Below are 16,797 nucleotides of genomic sequence, written 5' to 3'. Positions count from 1 at the left end.
TGGATCTTCTGTGCTGGCTATTATTGCATGCCTAAATAGGAAAGTGAAAAATAATTTGTTTTAACAAAATGAGAGATCTTTTGATCTTTAAAAGTAGACCTTTTAAGTTACAGAGGTTTAGTAAAATGACTTAGGAAGCAAAGGAAATAGTATTTTTCTAAGCATTCTTGAGTTTACAGAGAATCTTATTCTGTTCAAGCAACATGCTTTCTATTAAAAGCAATTCTAAATAAATAATCTGGCCAACTTTATCACTGTGTGGGATCTTTCCAAAACTATAATCAAATTCCATGTCAGACCCTTTAAAAAAGGAGGGATACATGCTGAAATTTTATTTCATAGAAAGTGTTTGTCTCCTTGCTTACAATAGGCTAATTTATCACTGTCATAGTCCTGATGTTAAATTGTTTGCCAGTATCAAGGTTACTTTTTCTATTTTACCATATCCATATTGCTCAATTTGACTTCTGTTTCATAAGCTTGTGTGGCTTTTTTATCACATTTCGTTAATAAGGTTTTATTTTGAGCCTTTGCAGCTTTTCATAATTAAATGCTTAAATTTCATGTAACTTGCAACTGCTGAGAGGTTGGAGTGCTGCTTTGGTTATGCATTAAAGCTGTTCCATAGCTCCTCAGCATGGAGTGAAAACAAATGTCTTGTTTCTGTAGGAAGCTCTGGTTTCTCCAAATCATGTGTGCGCTGCAAAAACAATGGCTTTCCATGAAAAATACATAATTTTTCCCTGCATTAAGCTCTTTATGTGGTGTTTTTCTCTTGTTTCACTGTGTTCTAGGAATGAAGGGCTCAATTCAGTTACCTCAACATAGATGGTTAGTGCCATTTGAGACAACCCAAGTTTTTGTGGTACCAGTATAGCAAATACAATACAGGACCTACAAGAGACTCATCCTGAGTGCCACCTGGACTACAGGCAGGATTACCCAAAGGCCTCCCAAGCAGCAGTAAACACCTGTTGTTGGTTACCTTTAATGTAATTAATGTAATTACTCTTTTTTTAAATTGAGTATTGTGATGAGAACAGCTCCATGGGATATGATTGTCCTGCCCCAAAAATTGCCAAATATAAATGATCAAGAGAAAAAGGTCTGAACACGGCAAGTGTGCATTACCTATCTTTTTAGCACAGTGCCAGCCTCAGGCACTTTCCAGAAAAAGTGTGGTTCAGTGTGTTTATTTAGTAATCTTGGTGCATTTTTCTCACCATGTATGTGTTTAGCAACTGCAGGAGTATTTCACAAGGACTTCAACAGCTCAGCAGTGTACAAAGAGCCTCTTCCTTTTGTCTGTGTGGAATTTACCACTCACTCACTTCATCTGCTATCCTTGTTTGTTCCTAATCCACCCTTCCTGTGCTACCCAGACTTTCAGAGTTTTCTTATTCATCTTCTCAATATGTCTTTTCTGAACCAAGGAGTTCTGACATGAATCCTTATTCTTGATGTGGGGGCCATTCCTTGCCTCTGATTGTCACCCTTCTCTGGCTTTCCAGTTCTGCTGCATTCTTCAAAGGGAAGCCAGACCTGCTCACAGCCAGACCTTCAAGTTGCTGTTTATTGACCAGGCATTTAGTCTTGCAAGGGCTTCTGCTGTTCTCCCTAACTGACCATTTTCAGTAATATTTCAATTTCATATCATCAGCGACTTTCATTTCCACCTGCAATCAAAAAAAAAAAAAAAAAAGGAATGAGCAGTATGAACATGTATAAAAACCTAGCTTGCAACCCATCTATTTCCTGGAATTTGTCTGTGGTGTCTGCCAAAAGAGCTTACTCTCTCTGCTTTTGTTTGTCCTCATGAAATTAGTCACTCATGAAGGAACTTTCTATCCTCTGGAATACCTCTACAGTTTTCCCAAAAACTTTCAGTGAAGGAAATAAAAAAGGCTTTGGCACAGGCTGACACAGCATTGTTTTATCCAGCTCGGGACATCAGTGGTCTTACTAGATGGATGAAAAACTGTGTGGAACATCAGACCAGAGGTGCATATTTACTTTTTTAGTTCTTTAGTTCTTCTTCAGTGACATGGATGCAGAGATGCAAGGCATTGTTGACAACCTTGTAGATCACAACAAATGGTGAGGTGCACTCAAAGCACTCGGAGGCCTGGCTGCCATTCAGAGGACCCTGCAGAGGCTTGATGAGAGAGCTGGCAGAGACCTTGTGAAATGAGGCAGATAACTTAGTCTTGAGCCTCGGATGGACAAACTCTGGCCATTGGTACATCCTGGGCAGTCACTGGCAAGCAGCTCTGCTGGAACAGAACCTGCAGGCCATTGTAGCCAGCAGCCTGAGCGTGAGCTGGCAGGATGCCTTGGCAGCCAACTGCATCCTGGGCTTTCTTAATAGCAGCACAGCCAGGAGACTGAGGGAGAAGTTTATTTGCTTTTAGTCAGCACTCATTAGACTGTGCCTAGACTGCCACGCACAGGTGTGGGGCACAGCCCAGCACAGGAAAGACATTGATATATTGGGGCGAGTTCAGCAGAGGCCTCCATGATTACCAGTGGCAGGAGTACTTCCTCTGTGCAAAGAGATGGGACTAGTTAAGCCTGGAAAAGAGATGGCTTTGGGGGAACATAGCAGCCACCTTCTTGTATCCATGAGGAAGTTATGAAGAAGACTGAGGCAGGCTCTTCTGCTAAGATGTATGGCTGGAGGCTGACTCATTAATTGAGGGGAGATATTTTGGCTTGACTTACAGGAAAGAAAAGTTGACCATAAGTGTAATTAAGCAGTTGAAGAGATTGCCTGGAGAAGCTACAGGATCTTCATTCCTGGATGTTTCAAGAGCCAACTGAATAAAGCCTAAGTAACCTGGTCTTGAATGTTGATCACCTGGCTAAAGCAGATTTTCCTGATCTGCTTGAATTGTTGGATCAGAAAGTCTGCTGAGATCCCTTCTGGCCTGAATAATTAATTTTGTATGATCACTGCTCATTTTATACTTGCTTCTTTCTTAATATTAACCTTCTTTCCTGCATGCTTATTAAAATCCAGCTTCTTAGCTAAAAGCAAAGTATTTTTAAAAAATAGTTATACTTTGGAAAACAGATTTGTTCATATTGTCCTTCAGCACTCACATGCTTGAGTTATAACATTTCAATATACAGACATAACTTAAAAATGTGCAAAAATAATATCATTTTTGTAAGGGATTTTAGTTTGAAATAAATCCTCCTCCCCTGCACTGGAGGAGTATTATATCATCTCCTTTTCCAAAGGAAAAAAACCCCAACAATTAATTCTATCATAAATGCTGCATATCTGGCATAATTATTTTTGTACTGAATCTGCATGTGCATATATTTCTGCTGAAAATATTGTACTAAAAAATCTCAGATGATGCCTGATCCTGTGTGTGAAAGAAAAAAAAAAAAAAGATACAGGCAAGCTTGGGCTTGGATGTTTTCATGTCAGTGACAATTTCTAAGTCCCGGGTAATTATACTCATCTTTCCAGAAGAAGTTTTGAATAACCTTTTGATTATATAGCATTTCCCTGATGAGCTTGTTTGTTGGTATATTTATTATGCATCTCAGATGCAATTCATCTACCTAATTTTAGCTACCTGAAAAGGTAGTCACTGAGTTTAAAATAGTTGCCTAGGCACTCGCTACAGGTAATAGAGATGATTCTTCCTATCCCCAAACATGAGTCATGCTGTCTGCCTCAGAGGCTTGACTTGTGATAAAATTAATCACTCTGCAAAGCACCTCTTTTACCCTATTAACTAGAAGGGGACTTCAGGCACTTAGCTCTTCCAGGAGAACTAGTTTAATATGCTTATGTTTTAAATCTCTACATTCAGACTCATCTGATGTCACTTTTTTTTTCTCAAATACCAGAGAAATACTTGGGAGAAACAGAAGTGAGCCCAACAAAAAAAAAAATTGCTTTAAGCTGTCCTTAGATAGGGTAGCTGATGCAAATGTCCATTTCAGCATAGAAGTTGTAATATAACTCAGCTGGAGCCCATATCTGGAGCAAATACATAGCTGGTATGATGAGTTGTTGGAAACATGAAGTCAGCACTATCTGTACTACAGAGGGGTTGTTTGCAGGACACAATGAAGTGGTGATGCTTGGTTTGGGGCTCATTTGTTTGGGGTTTTTGGATTTGGTTTAGGTTGTAGTTTTTTTGTTGTGGGGTTTTGTGTGTGTGTGTGCACATTTGTTTTCATTTCCCCGTCTCTGGATATCTCACAGGAGACATTGGTGGCTGGAAAGGTGTTGATAACACACCAGTGTTTTGGGCACTGCTGAGCAGCACTGGCACAGCATCAGCTCTGTCTCTCAATATTCCCATTATCAAGGGGATGGGTGTGAGCAAGATCCTGGGAGGGGATGCAACCAGGCCAACTGACCCAAAATATCCAAAGGAATATTCCATGTCATATGACACCTGCTCAGATATAAAAGCTAAGAAAAGGAGGAGGAAGGTGTGGCATTTATTATTTGTGATGTTTGTCTTCTGGGGCAACTACTATGTGTGCTGAAGCCCTGCTTGCTGGGAAGTAGATGAACATTTCTTGCTAAAGTAGAGAATAATTTTTTTTTGGTTTTATCTTATCTTGTGCTCATGAAAACTTTTGCTTTTGCTTTAGTAAACTGCCTTATCTAAACCTATGAGTTGTTTTCCATCTTGTTTTTTCTCCCCTGTCCATCTGGGAAAGGGAGAGGTAGAACTGCTTGGTGGTCACCTGGCATTCAGCCAAGGTCAACCCACCACAGTAGCATTGGGAGACTGTGGAAACTCTAGAAGTGATGTCAGTGAAATAAGACTCCAAACCTTTACAGAAATTTCCTATTCTTATGCTTCTTTTTCTTGATTGCTAGCTAGACTTAAAAGCAGATTGATGTTGGATACATACCTCTTTTCTTCTCCCTTAGCAATACGTTAATCCTCTTCAGGACATGTCAGACATGAGTTTGTATCTACTTCAGATTAAACCAGATGAAATCTGAAGTATTACTTCTTTCTTTTCCTTCAGAAAGTAATTGAAAGGAAGTTCATTCTTCTAGCAGCAGAATTGTGTGTACTTCATAGAAAACTCATGTAATGGATAAGCACTTCTAAAAGCCCAACTTGAACTCCTGGGCTAAAGGTGACAGCAATAATGCTTAGCATTCAAAGGCTGCCAGCAGCTGAACAATGAAAGCAATGCCAAATCAGCTCAAAATATAGAATTTATCTGGGGGTTTAAGGTGCAGGACAGGAAACAGCTGTCTGTGTTGTTAAGATTTCTCTTTTGTGGGCAACACTGTAATAAGTGTTAAGTCTAGTGGATTAATTAGAATGACTGTTCTTTTGGGGTTGCACATTCAAAAATCTCTGGCAAATTCTGACACCCCTATTAAAAGAAATGAGTAATCATGAATACAGCCAGTGAAGTGCTATTTCTAACCTTCTACTGTCACTATGTTTAGTATTTTCATTCAGTAAATCTTGGATATGTTTGCTGGTCATAAATTAATGATTTTCTACTTACTTAAAATGTTTTAGAGTGCTTCTTTAATTATTTTAGAGAGATCATGAAGTTCTAATTACCTCAGCTTTGAGTCACTTTTAATCTCTTGTTTTCTCATAGCTGGCTTTACTGCAGACAGGTAAACTTCCAGTTAATTTTTTTTTCCTGTGCATGTCTGGACTAACAAGCCCTAAGTATCTTATCAAATAACAGTATCAAATAACTTATGAATAATCCTTGTGAATTATTTATTTTTTAGTCAGAAAATGCGTGCATGTGATAAATTCTGCGCTCGATTGACAATATTGAATTCAGTAGAGATCTGCATATTAGGATTTTATGATATTTTTTCTAGTCTTTTTGTAATTTATACAATCCTCAGGCCAATGGATCTTCATTTGCAGTTGAGGACTCTAGATATTCCTATAGTACAATTATTTTGCTGCTGTGCCCTGTAGAACAGAAACACTTCCAGAGATTCCACTTTCTTGAGAGATTTTTTTATAATGCAAACAAAAAGATATTCTCCAGAAACACAAGTCTTGGAAATGCCTGAACAGTTAAAGACAAGGGGGAGTGTGTGTGTGTGCTTAATTACGAGACAGCTGCTTGGATAGAGTATTTCAGCCTAAACAGTGAGCTTGTGAAAAGTGTAAATGGCTCAAAATAGGATCTTAAAAGGAGAAACGCTAAACACTGCTAACTCTGTCTGCAACCAGAAAGAAAATTGTGAAACTTCTTCACCAGCTTTACATCATGGAATTCCACCAGAACTGCTTTTAAAAATTGCTCCCAGCAAATTTAACTTCCTGCTGTTGCTGACTGCTTTCCTAGAAGCTGTGATGTCTCAGGTCTGCATTGCTCACCTTCCCCCTCTTTACCAGCTTTATTTCAGGAAGCAGCTCTTCTCATCTTAGTCAAGGGAGGGGAAAGGAAGAAGAGGCACAGGGAGGAGTGGCACCTTCTTTCTTGGCTTCCTGCCCACATCCTTGGCCTCCTCCCCAGTATCATGGGATATTTCTCTGGCAGTATATTCCTGAACACGATGTTTGTTTAACTTGTGAAAACGTTTTTTATGGCAAAGAAATTTAATTTTCTGTTATGATGTGTAATTTGACAGGATGAACATGAAATTAGAATCACAAAAACAACTGAGATTCTGTGAATATAAGTAGATTAAAGATTGCTGTATATGAGTTCAAAGTATGTATGTAGGAAGTTAAAACTAGGTAATGCAAGCAGCCAAAATCAGCACTGGAAAATGTGCATGACTTAAAACAATTGTGTGTATGTCTTTCCATGTGCACTCAAATGTATCTGCTTTGAGTGGATGTTGCTGCCATTCCAGCCAGTACAAAGGAATTCAGTGTTGTCTTAAATCAACCTCACAATGAAAACGGGAGATAACAATTATTACACAGGTCCAGTTCAACCCAGCAAGGCAATTTTTAGGACTTCCATATTGCAGTAATTTAGCTTTAATTCTGTTGAAGACTTGGAAAATAGTATTCTTGAAAGAAAGAATTATTAAAAGAAGTCAATCTGCATGAACACTGGGATGCATTCTCAATCCATGAGCACGTTTATGGAAAAAAGAAAGGAGTAGTGTATCTTTGTAGGGCTACACAAATGGAAGAAGTAGATGCTGGAGGATGTGTACTGAATTGAATATTGATTTCTTTTCTGTTACTGCTAATAACTTTGATTTAGAAAAAAAGAGTTACACAGTGTATAATAAAATTCAAGTACATGTAAGTCACAGGTGATTTTCCATTCTGTGTAGCTAGCTGATTTAAACCCAAGTCATCGAGGAGAGAGCTGACTTTCTTCCTATACTTAACTGCAACTTAATTATTGTTTCTGATATTTCAGCATAGCCTCTAATAATGGGCCCATTATTTAGTAAACAAATTTTTTACTGTTACATGTTCTTGACAAGTCCAGCAACAGTAAAAAGGGCCTCAATAAAAAACAGTGATATGATAATATTGTAAAAGAAGGCCCTAGCTTTAGGCTTGCAAAGAAAATTATTGCAAGTTCTCTTACCCAGAGTACTTGTAGGTGCAATAAAAATGTAATCATAATTAAAGGTCAATTTATGTTGCTACATTAGTTTAGCTACTTATCCTCACTGTAAAATGGTCCAGTATCTCTGTTCTGGGAGAGTCTGTGGTTCTTCAAGCAACACATCCCTTGCAAATAAGGACTTTGATTAAGGCTCTGATGGTACTGTAGGACCATTTCTTTGGGCAAGTTATGGTGACACTTTACTGTTTTATGAATGATTAGTCAGTTGATGCCATGTGAGGTTGCTTTTCACTTGTGGTCTTGTAGGCAAAATGGCCATGGATAAGCAAGACATGATGTACATGCTTCACAAATACACTTCAAACCATCAGTCTGAGCCTCCTTCCTGCTTAAGTTTAGTCAGTCTGTGTTTGGAGAGAATTTCTTCTTAAGCAACAGCAGAGTCCTTATCTGCTTCCTGTCTTTTATCGCTTAGCAACAAAAATATTTGAATGAACTAGTTCTGCACTTAGAATCACAGAATGTTAGGGGTTGGAATGGAACTTAAAGGTCATCTATTCCCAATGCCCCTGCCATGGGCAGGGTCACCTCCTACTGGACCAGGATGCTGAAGGGCTTATCCAATCTGGCTTTGAAGACTGCCAGGGCTGAGGTATCCACAATCTTCTTGAGCAACCAGTGTCTCACCACCCTCACAGTAAATAATTTCTTCCTAATGTCTAACTTCAATTTCCTCTCTTTCAGTTTGAACCCATTACCCCTTGTCCTACTACAGGCAGGTCTCACAACAGCAGAGCAGAGGGGAAGAATCACTTCCCTTGACCTGCTGGCCAAGCTCCTTTTGATGCAACCCAGGATTCCATCGGCTTTCTGGGCTGTGTGTACACACTACTGGATCATGTTGAGTTTTACATCAACCATCACCCCCTGCTCCTTCTGCACAGGGCTGCTCTCAACCACTTCTCCGCCCAGCCTGTTGGTGCGCCTGGGATTGCCATGATCTGGGTGTAAGGAACTTACATTTGGCTTTTTGATCCTTATGAGGTTTGCATAGGCCCATCTTCCCAGCCTGTCAAGGTTCCTCTGGATGGCCTCCCTTCCCTCCCTGTGTCTAACACACCACCCAGCCTGGTGCTGTACTTGCTGAGGGTAAACTCAATCCTACTGTCCATGTCACCAACAAAGGTGCTGAACAGTATCAGCCCCAGTACCGACCCTGAGGGACACCACTGGTCACTGGTCTCCACTTGTACAATGAGACAGGCCACAACCCTTTGCCATCCAGACAGTTCATTGTCCACCGAGTGGTTCATCCATCAAATCCACGTCTTTCCAATTTTGGCACAAGAATGTCATGCAGGACAGTGTCAAGAACTTTAAGTAAGTCCAAGGAGACAATGTTGGTTGTTCCGCTCCATAGAACAACTGTAAAACAATTGGCTCTGAGAGAGTTATACCTGAGAAGTTTTAGGCTTGTTCATACTTTTCCCCCAGCAATTTTTACTACTATTTAACAGATTATCTGACTTGCTGTACAGAAAACAGGAAGAAGACAGACTAACATAGCCAGTCTATTATAAACCTTGCAAATGATGCTTAACTGATATATTTTAAGAATGCTCTCAACATATGGGTATGATGATAACACTGTAAATTGATACCCCTTTAGTGTGACAGAGTGAAGGCTGAAACTGTTAGACTAATTACAGTCTTACACAACTTAAACATACATATTTTTATTCTTTTCTGTCAATAAGCTATCTTCTGGAAACCATAATTTTTGGCTAGAAAGAAAGTCAAACAGAAGATACACACTGTGAAGGGACACTGGGTTCAGTTTAACTGTGAGGGGGTTAGTAATTTCCAAACTTTCAGACAAACTGTGAAGAAAATGCAGTTGTCATCACATTCTTATAAAGACTGTCATTGTTGATTTAAGTATATTTCAGTTAAATCCAAACTTTCAAACTTGGTTTGGGTGTGTAAAGTATATTTGGCAGAAAATGATCCATTAATGCAAGGACTTCTCCCTCTGCTTTCTGGCAGGCAGAGATCCAGAAACAGATCTACTCTATCATTTTTTTTTTATGACTATGTTTCTAATGGACTTTGTTAGTTGATATTTCAGCAGAAATTTCTTTCAGTACTTATTTCTATGAAAATCCAGATTTCATGCTTGGGAGCACATAAAATATTCCTCTGTATAGGGTTTAGAAAAAATGGCTAGGATTGCACTGATAGAATTTCTGGTTTGTTTTCTCCATTAAATTGTACATACTGTCATATAGATCAAGATGTTTGACACTTGGAAGAGCTGAATTCAACTCTGATGCCCTTTAGATTTCTGCTGTATCTTAGACGACTTACCTTGCCTCTTTGCGACTCTATAGACATGTATGCAGTTTTAAGTGGCACATGATTTTGATATCCTGTCAGAGAGATTATTTGGTCCAGGAGAAAATCTGGGCAGGTTAGTGCAATGGTTGCTTCACACGTCTTCTCTTTTCTGCAGGGTGACAGTGAAATCAAGGAAAGAATGCGGGTGGGTCAACACAGTGTTTCAAGGACTGTGTGCAGACCTAGTGTGGAGTCATGGGGTCCCACAGAGCACCCTCTGGTGCTCTTGGGTCCTCTGCGTGTTGGTGAGGTGTTCCCTAATCTTGCTGTAGAGTCATGAGGTTCTCACCTCTCACTTTTGTACTCTGGTTTCCTGCAATATTAAATATCTTTAGCTATAGGACTAGGCAGGGAATATCATGTTGGTAATGAGTCCTTTCAGATCTTGATCTTTCCCGATTTGCATTTGCTGCTCTTGCTGCTCACAGTCTGTTCCCAATACTGAGTCTTTGCACTTTTTGATGATCATCAGGCAGTTTGCATAGTTTGGCTACCTGTTTTCTTCAGCATACAAAACTGGTTCTCTTTTTCAGGACAGCTGGCTGACTGTATTTCATCTGCTTTTGCCACAGTAAAGAGCTGTTTACCATTTACTGGCTTATGCTAACAGCTATCCAGTCTGGACATAAATCATGCTAATTGCTACAGAGAGTGAATTAAAAAACCCTAAGTTCCGTATTTTTTTTTCTTTTTTGTCCCAACTTTCTTGGTCATAAAGTCTGTTTAAAGAGCTTCCCATTCTGCAGTGTTATTTGTGGAGATGCCCTAGACTCTCAAAATATTGTACGGAGTTTATGAAGAAAAAAATCAAAATAATGGATGACAAAAAATTTATCTGGATAAACTTGAAATGATGCATATATGGAGAAAAAGAGTAATACGACATCCCAGCTTCACACAGGAATCTGATTTGGGATTTGCTACTTTTTGTGGAGCTTGGGCTGTGTGCATAAGCCTGTATCAAAAGGAATGAGAAGACAAGAGCCTACAGTTCCCATTAGGAGTACAGCACTCTTCAGGAAAACACTTAGGAAATGTTTGATTGTCATGCTCATCTTTGGTTGGGGGAGGTGCATCCAGATGTTTAAAAAGCTGATGTCCATAACTCAGTAGATCCCTATTCAGCATGCCATGAACAAGTGAGGAGATCCTGTGCTCTTCTGCCAGCCCCTTATTTAAGGGGTACAGCCATGGAAAGAACCCTTCAGTTATTGCTGTCTTGGTTCCCTAGAGCAGCCCTACCTGCCAGACATTGTGTTTCTGAAGGTCAGCCTGGAGGTAGGTTGCAGAGTGTTGTATGGGGTTTGGAAATATGCATTCTGCTGTCTGGCTCTAATAAAAGGGAGAGATGTGAGGCAAAGAGGATTGTGCAATTCAGTATGATATATATAAGTAAGCTCCTTAACTGCAGGAATTAGTGAGGAAGTAGATTAGTCCTGAGATTACACCAATACCAGAACTGTCTATCCTCCTTCAGGTTCAGAGCCATGGGAGACATGAAGAATAGTCAGCATGAATCAGCCTGCAATTTAAATTTAAAGCAGTCATAATAAAGAGTCTAATTTGGCAAGAACTGCAGCGGTTATTTGCCTCAGAATCATAGGGCTGTGCTTTTGCCTTGCTATTTCTGGTTTTTGTAATAAATATGTGTACTCAGGTGTTTCTTCTATTCTCTCTCTTTCACTACAAACTTCTTTTTCCTCTGATTACTGATGGTAGTGTTTGGAGGAACTAGTCATGTTCTTGGGGTTTGGCTCTGGCTGGCAGCTAAGCCTTCACCCACCTGCTTGGTAACCCACTACAGCAGGATGAGGGAGAGAAATGGACAGTCAAAGGTGAGAAAAAACCCTCTAGTGAGTCAAGATAACAGCAATTTAATACATAAAAGGAAATCAAAAGTAACAAATTATGTAAAAGCACTCACCACCATCATATTGATGCCCAACCAGACCCCAGGAAAAGCTACTTTGGAGAAACTTCCCCCAGCTTACATGCTAAGCATGACATTGTATGGTATGGAGTATACCTTCGATCTGTTGGGGTCAGCTGTCCTGGGCTGTGTCACCTCCATACCGTGCTGAGGGGCAGAGTGGGAAATAGACAAGGCTCGATTCTGCAAGCACCACTCAGCAGTAGCTGAAACACTGTTTTTTAATTACATGAGCTTCTATAAAAAAATTAATTCCATTCCACCATGAACAAAACATAATGCCACTTTTTCTTTCAGTTCACCCAAAGGCAATAAATGACCAACTGATGAAAAAAACCCCACAAATAAAATATTATGTTAATATCAATTACTCATACAGTGTCTACATAATACAAGATTTGAAGAGTTCATTGGAAGGACTGTTTCTGGCTTTTGTTTTTAGATGTGCATTTTGCTCTCTATGCTTGAAGATATTGGCGTTGTCACTGAAGTAAGAACTCCTATTCCCTCGGTAAGAGCAGCAAATAATATTCTCTCATTGGATTCCATGAATAAAACAAATTTGCTTGATTTATGAATAGATTTTTCAGCAAAACTCGAATAATTTTTTGTAAATCCTCATGAAGAGGTCTCTAAAATACTGAGAGGAGGATGAATTTTTATGCTGGTTTCTCGATATGATTGCATTACTAACTCCAAATGAAATATTTTCCTAAGAATTTGAGGAGGTTGCTCAGTTCTCAGATGGTCATGCTAGCTGGTTAGGGTAAATCCTCACAGATTAGGATGGTGGTTTCAGGACCAATGAAGCAGGAAGAAGCAGCATGTGGTTTATCTGTTCTGATTAATCACTTATTCAGTTGCAACAATAAATTTACATGGAAGGGGGCTGGGGGGAGTGAACTGACACAGGTCTGGCTTTGTGATTTGAGTCTGATCTTTAAATCTTCATGCACTGGTCAGCAGGGGTTCAGGCTCTGGTTTGAGAGGAAAAAAACAAAGGATGTACAATTAGATTGTGTCTGCCTTTTTTTCAAGGTCCTTCGGGCTAAATGCTGTACCTTTTTTCTCATAAGCACTTCTGAGTTATCCTGCTAAAACAATTGGGAATGACTTAGAATTTGTGTTTACTTTTAAGGAGGCTGGCTGTATAAGTAATTCAATGTATTTGAAATTGTAAACATTATAGCAAAAAACAAAACTGCCATGTTTTATGACATATTACTTGAGCAAAAAAATACTTAGCAGGTTCATATTGAACTAAAAAGTTTGGAATCATTGCAGATGGCTTCAGCACTAGTCAAGACTTCAGGTTTCATATAGCCTCCAGTGTTCTTACACTGGTTAATGTAGACAGTGGCAGGAAAATATTTGATGCAGCCTGTGGAAGCCTCAGGCTGCTGTGTACATAAGACCCTTCATTTTGCTTCCTCTATGCAGAGCAGGTAAACAGAGATATTTTAGTCAAGACTCAGGGCAGAGATAGAGAGTTCCTGAGGAAGTAGCTATAGTCTTTGGAATGTTTCAGGAAATGCCTTTTTGAGTCAGGCATCTGTGGATGAGAAGGAAATTTTAGGTATTTCATATTTATCTATTGGAGTTTAGAACAGGTTAAGTCAATGAAAATATTGGAAGAAGTTTTCCAGTACAGCCTCTCTTCTGTCAGGTTTTAGAATATAGTTGTCTTTCTCCTTTACTTTAATCGGGATCTTTTACGTCTTCTACCACACTTCTGCAAAGAGCAGGAGGGTAGAGAAAGAAATTTTATGATCTTATGAACCGGAACTTCAACTTTGCCTAAATTTTAAACCAGAAATTTTTTTTTCACACCTTTAGAGGCTCTAAATACTTATACAGTATGGTTGAAATAACTGAGTGCAACAAGCTGAAGTCACAAAAGAAGACAAAAGCCAACCTCATCTGTCTTAATGAGCAGGGAGATGGATGAGTCTGTGAACAAAGAACAATCCCTGAAAAAAACCAGCCCTTGCTCTTTGGAAAGCCCTCGTGATGGGTTAGCTAGAGAAAGAGGAGTGCTGACTGATCCCACATATCCCTGGTCTTTAATTGAGCCTAAGCCTTTCCAACGGTCTTTAAGATATCGTGTCTCCTTTAATTAATCTGTTTTCCTGCCTAAGTAATTTCAACATCGGAGATATACGCTTTAGGATGTTGTGATAACTACTTAGGCAATCAGAAGACATTTTCGCCTTCAAGGTATTTGGCAGGTTCTGGGAGTTTTTCTTATCTTACTGTTGACTCAAGAGATTATCAACCTATTTTTAAGAACACTTACCCAGACACAAATTGAACCAGGCTTGTCAGCTAAGATAGGACAGTAACAGAAATCTGCGATTTCAAAGGGGTTTTGTGCAGGAGGAGGGCGGGCCCATGTTTACAGACTCTCTCCCCTGTTTCACTGTCACACAGCTGCAGGATTCAGATTCATTGCAGAAAAATTCAGTGCAGCATTAGTAGGTATGTATCCTGCTGTCTAGAGCCAACCTCAGGCTTCAGTCACCTCTGTAGTTTGAGATTACTGTAGGAATAATGGGTCATCTTTCTACTGGGAACGATAACTTGCATATCTAAATTCTCAAGCAGCGTCAATTTCTACTTCTTCCAGTTGGAATCTTATTCCAAAAGTCTAATGTAAACATATTTATTAATCTACCAGTTGTATATGGTAATATTTGAATTGACTTCACAATATGTAATAGTGAGAATTACTATTTTGGGTATTTTTTCCCATCCATATCTGTACCTAATATGACTTGTGAAATATATAATAATTTGCAAGAATGACCAGACCTATTTATTCTGTGTCACTCTGACTCATCATTTATACCCACTGAATTCTTAGCTTATCAAAATGACTCAGTGAACAGGTAGAAACAGGATTAACATTAGCCTTTCTGACATCATGATATTAGTTTAGATATCATAACCAGTAAATTTAAGTGTAGGAATAGTTTTAGGTAAAAAAAAAAAGAAAAATCATATTCATTTTACAGTAAGTCCTCATATATATGAAACAATAGAAAAAAGGTAAGAGCAATTCTAATAGGATCAATAGAAATGCCTATTATTAAATTCTAGTCATACAGTAATCTACACAGAATGTGTAAGGTAGAAGAAAGGAAGAAAAAAGTTTTCTTGATACATGATTACATATTGGATTATTTTAAGTGACTGATTCTTATCCAAGGCTACTTCAGTATCATTTGTGGCTTTCCAGATGAGCTCAGTAACATGCCAGATTTGATTACTGTGCAGTAAGACAGCATGACTTACACTTCTATAATGAATGCATTCACTGATTAATGGTTCATTGTACAGGAAGAACTCACTGCCGTGTACGTGTTTCTAACCGCAATATCTTTTTATTAAAGAAAGATATTTGGATTTTCTGATTTCCATGATTTGATGCAGTTGCTAACGTAGCGGCTGACTTGGCTTTTGCCATGGATTCTCAGACATTATGGAGCTGATTGGTTTGAGGTTTTCTTAACCTGTATGTACTTTCGACCCATGAAAGAGTGATAAAACATTAGACTACATAAACATCATTAACAAAGTTGCTTTTAGAGGAACTTCAATCTGATATTTAAACATGAAAGTCTGCCTCTTTAAGCAACATTCTCTCCTTCTTTAAGCATTGATGATTCAGCTTCTTAAGTTCTAGATTTTTTTTCTGTGAATGAAGCTTGTTTTTATCTGATGTGGAGGAGGAGAATAAGATCAGTGAAAGGCAGATGTAACTATGCCATCTGAGAAGGAGCAGAAAGACTGGCAATGTGTAATTACAGAACTATGCAACCAAACTGTTTTCACCAATGACATCTTCACAGCTATACTTCTTTAGTTCCCTATGTAGTAAATCCCTGCCCATAACCTATGCAAAGTGTGTGTGCAAAATTAAACTTTTAAGCGAAACCTCAGCATCTGACATTGCCATTTCCATAAGCATTTTTAAATCCTATAAATATTTTGTTTTATGTAAGGATTTATTTATGGTGTAGAACGCCTGTACCTGAGTTTAGCCTGAACAGACTTTTGCAATTTGACCTTGGAACTAGCTACATTGGATGTGTTACCTCAGAGGAGGCATGAAACCCTCCTACAAGGAAGGGTGTCTGCCATCCAGTGTCCACTGCCATCCCAAGAGTCACAGAAGGAATGCGGTCTTGCCATCTTTTATTCCCCAGTTCTGAATGTCATCCTGTTACTCTTGCCAGATACTTGTGTGATCTAGTCATAAAGATCTGGATCACAGAGGTACAAACTGATGGTCCTCTGAGATCGAGTCCAGCCATTAACCCAGCACTGAGTCTACCATGAAACCATGTCCTTAAGCGCCACATGTACATGTGTTTTAAACACTTCCAGGGATGATTATTACACTGGTTCCCTGGGCAGCCTGTTCGAATGATTGACAACCCTTTTGGTGGAGAATTATTTCTAATATCCAGCCTAAACATCTCCTGGCAGAACTTGGGGCTGTTTCCTCTTGTATCGTATGGTGCTTGGAAGAAGAGACCTAAGCTCCTTACAGGCGGTTGTAGAGAATGATAAGGTCTCTCATGGACCTCCCTTTCTCCAGGCTAAACAACCCCAGCTCCCTCAACCTCCCTGCTCTGGACTCGCTCAGCACCTCAATGTCCTTCTTGCTCTGAGGGGCCCAGAACTGAACATAGCATTCGTGGTGCCCTCAGTGGTGCCAAGTACAGGGGGACAATCACTGCCCTGCTCCTGCTGGCCACACTATTGCTGATACAGGCCAGGATGCCATTGGCCTTCTTGGCCACCCGGGCACATGTGGATCACGTTTGGATGGCTTCCAGGTCCATTTCTGCCAGGCACTTTTCTACCAGGCTTCCTCCTCACATTAACCCTGTTCCAACGTGGGGCCTTCCCACGAAGGGCAGGGAAAGCCCAGCCCAGCCGGGCTC

Source organism: Fringilla coelebs (genome assembly GCF_963513975.1).
Source record: "Fringilla coelebs genome assembly, chromosome: 1".
In the NCBI taxonomy this organism is placed as follows: Eukaryota; Metazoa; Chordata; class Aves; order Passeriformes; family Fringillidae; genus Fringilla; species Fringilla coelebs.
The sequence above is the reverse complement of the archived record's forward strand: the minus strand, read 5'-3'. Positions refer to the sequence as shown.